The 3,653-nt window shown below is 39.0% G+C and overlaps 1 protein-coding gene across 1 annotated transcript in view; it reads right to left on the minus strand.

Annotated features, from left to right (window-relative positions):
• Window positions 1-163, minus strand: part of LOC114029311 (galectin-8-like) — a 14,313-nt gene extending 14,150 nt beyond the window's left edge. Inside the window, exon 1 of the mRNA XM_027843678.1 lies at window positions 10-163. The gene's annotated coding sequence lies outside the window, so the exon portion shown is untranslated. The remainder of the gene's footprint in view (window positions 1-9) is intronic.
• Window positions 164-3,653: the final 3,490 nt, after the last annotated feature.

Below are 3,653 nucleotides of genomic sequence, written 5' to 3' on the forward strand. Positions count from 1 at the left end.
TCCACTCACCCAGGGTACTCAGCCCTCCAGAAGATCCCAGCAGAAGCCTGTTTGTCCAGCAAATCTCTTGTCTTCTGAAGGTATAACTTAGTTGTGTACGGGTGGCTAAGGAGAGCAAAAATGAATTGGCTTCTTATTCCAAGTTCCCGCGTCCCTCCACAGTGACGTCATGGTCTTGAAGCAGAGCCAAGGAAGTCTGGTCCGCTGACTTTCCTACTTTCACACACAACCCAGTGAGTCAGGGACCTGTTATCTAAGCTTCCTGGAAGTCTGGCCGTTTGTAGTTTCAAAATGATAATAATAGCTAACATTTGTGCCGTGCTTATTATATTCCAGGCACTATGCGAAGTGCTTTACAATTATTGTCTCATTTGATTCTCACAACAACTCCGGGAGGTAGGTAGGTGCTATTTTTATCCTCATTTTACAGATGAGGAAACCGAAGCAAACAGGTTGAGTTTGCCCAGGGTCACAACTAGTGTCAGTGGCTGAATTTGAATTCAAGTATTCCTGCCTGCCACGCAGTACTGTATATACTGTGCCACCTAGCTGCCCCCATAATTACTTCACCCAATCTGTCTGCTTTTTCCATGTTTATTCTCTTTTGTACCATTTCTTTCTCTAGTCTATACACACCTCGGGGACTGTGATGTCAGGGTCCAAGTGTTGTGGTTTTACTCTCCTTCTTGGAGAAAACAATTTGTTGCAATATTTTTTTGCAAATCTTTTCCATTTTTCTACTGTTTGTAGTTCTCTTTCCATTTTTATCCCTAAATGACCTTGGAATGACCTTTGTTCAGATGGATACCTTGCCAAACTTTCATTAGACTAGTTTTAGCCTCCTGCTTTTTTCTTCTTTATGAGATAGTACTGCTCATCTATTATCCTTTATAAGATTTTATGAAGAACCCATCTTAATAAAATGAGTTTATATTCTAACCCAGTGTTGCCTTTGGCACTCATCTCTATCCATTTGGCAAGCAAATCAAATGTTTGCTAAGGTGCTTTCTGGGCAACTTGGTTTCCTTACTGCAGCAATTAATTTACATTGGTTTCACTTCAAAATCTCATCATATCAAACCTCACCATAATGAAAATATTTCCACAACCCTGCAGATGGCCTGTTTCAGCAATATTTAAGACAATGAAATGATTTGGACACCTTGAAATAAATTCACTGCATGATTTAACTTGTAATTTACTTACATTGAATTTCTGCCAACTAGCTTTGAGGGATAGTACTGAAGTTAGAGAAATGTAAAGGTTTGGGACTTGCTTATATAGGCTTTATTTTAATCACATTAGGTAGAGCAGTGTTTTGATCTCATTACTAATGATAATAGGGTAAAATTTTGACTAGTGAAAGATAAATACTGCTTTGAATGTAGACAAGCCCACCCCATTTCTATAGCACCACCTTTTCTCAAAATTCAGTACTGTATTTTCTGATAGTGTCTGCTCTATCAACAATCACAATTGCATCTATGCTCAAGACAGAGGAAATCTGATCTTGATGGTGCATCCCAATTTCCAATCCTTTGCCACCACAAAAAGCTGCCATAAATATTTTTGTACAAATGGATTTTTTCCTTTTTTTTTTTAAATCTCTTTGGGATACAGACAAGTAGTGATCTTGCTGGGTTAAAGGTTATACGGTTTTGTAATTCTTTGTTTTTTGTTTTGTTTTTTTTCTTTGGGCTAGGCAGTGGGGTTAAGTGACTTGCCCAGGGTCACACAGCTAGTAAGTGTCAAGTGTTTGGTCTCAGGCTGGATTTGAACTCAGGTGCTCCTGAATTCAGGGCCTGTGCTCTATCCACTGCGCCACCTAGTTGCCCTCTGTAGTTCTTTGAACGTAGTTCTAAATTGTTCTCCAGAATGGTTGGATCAGTTCACAACTCCACCAGCCATGAATGTGTCCCAATTTTTCCACAGCCCCTCTAGCATTTGTCATTTTCCTTTTCGGTCATGTTAGCATCTTATAAGTATGAGGTATTACCTCAGAGTTTTAATTTCATTTCTCTAATTAGTAGTGATTTAAGAAATTTGTTCATGTGACTATTGATTGATAGCTTTGATTTCTTCTTCTGAAAACTGCTTGTTCATATCCTCTGACCATTTATTAATTGGGGAATGGCAAGGAGACACCATGTAAATATATAAATATATTTATACAGTATACAGGAGAGAGATGATGCTGATGCTAATTGAAGGTAATCTGAAAGGTGAAAGCAATAGAAGCTGGGTGTACACCCACATACATATACATACATATATTTATACTGTATAAATATATGCAGGAGAGATGATGATGATGATGATGATGATGATGATGATGGAAAGTAATCTGAAAGGTGAAAGCAATAGAAGCTGTGTGGATCAAGAAAATTACTTCATAAGGGGAGACTTAAGTTGGGTCTTGAAGGAAGTCAAGGAAATTAAGAATTGAAGTGAGGGGTCAGAGCATTTATCAAGGTTTACTATGTCCAAAGCCCTGTGCTAAGTTCTGGGGATTCAAATAGAAAAATAAGACAGTCCCTGCTCTCAAGGAGCTCATGTTCTAGTGAGGACAGCCCCATACAGAAAGTTTCAGTTACAAGTCAGATGGAAAAATCACAAGATCCTCAGGATGCTGCAACAAAGCAGATCATAATAATAGATAACATTTATAGAGTGATTACTAGGTGCCAGGCACTGTGCTAAGCACTTTACAAATATTACCTCATTTGGTCCTCACAACAACCCTGAGAAGTAGGTGCTATTATCCTTATTTTATAGATGAGGAAACTGAGGCAGGTAGAATTTAAGTGATTTGCCCAGGGTCACATTGCTGATATCAGAGGACAGATTTGAACTCAAGTCTTTATGTCTCTAGGCCCTTTCATTCTATCCGCTGCACCACCGGGCTGCCTCTTTGTAAGCATAACAATAATTCTTTGTTGTTGTTTGTCCTTGTTCTGGGAGAGGACCATGACATCAGGAAGGTGATGTCATTACTTGCAAGTGAAATGGATTTAAGTGAGGTAGGGTTATGCAAAGTCACCCACTTCACTCTTTCCTCCAGAACCATCTAGGTCTACTGGCAAGATTTAGATCAGGATGACTGGAGATGGCCACCAACGGTCAAAGAATATGAACAGTTTTCAGAAGGAGAAATCAAAGCTATCTACAGTCATATTAAAAAATGTTCTAAATCACTATGAATTAAAGAAATAAAAATCAAAACAACTTTGAAGTACCACCTCTCATCTATCAGATTGGCTATTATGAGAGAAAGGAAACTGACAAATGTTGGAGGGGATGTGAGAAAAGTGGGACACTAATGCATTGTTAGTGGAGTTGTGAACTGATACGGCTATTCTGGAGAGACTTTAGAACTATGCCCAAAGGACTATCAAACTGTACAGACTTTTTGGCCCAGCAATACCACTATTTGGTCTATATCCTATATATTTTCTTTGATAATCTCTCTTAATACAATGATTAAATCTTATCAGTTTCTGATGTTGAACCATTTGACAGTGTCAAGGGCTTCTGTGACAACAACATTCTTTGCTAAGTGTACAGTACGTGTGGATGTGGCACCTGCGGAAATACTTGGCAGGCTGCTTCTCCACAGGGTGGATCTTCCCAGGATGATGGCTGCAGACACTGGG

The sequence above is a fragment of the Vombatus ursinus genome, unplaced genomic scaffold (genome assembly GCF_900497805.2).
Source record: "Vombatus ursinus unplaced genomic scaffold, bare-nosed wombat genome assembly UNPS02014925.1, whole genome shotgun sequence".
Taxonomy (NCBI): domain Eukaryota; kingdom Metazoa; phylum Chordata; class Mammalia; order Diprotodontia; family Vombatidae; genus Vombatus; species Vombatus ursinus.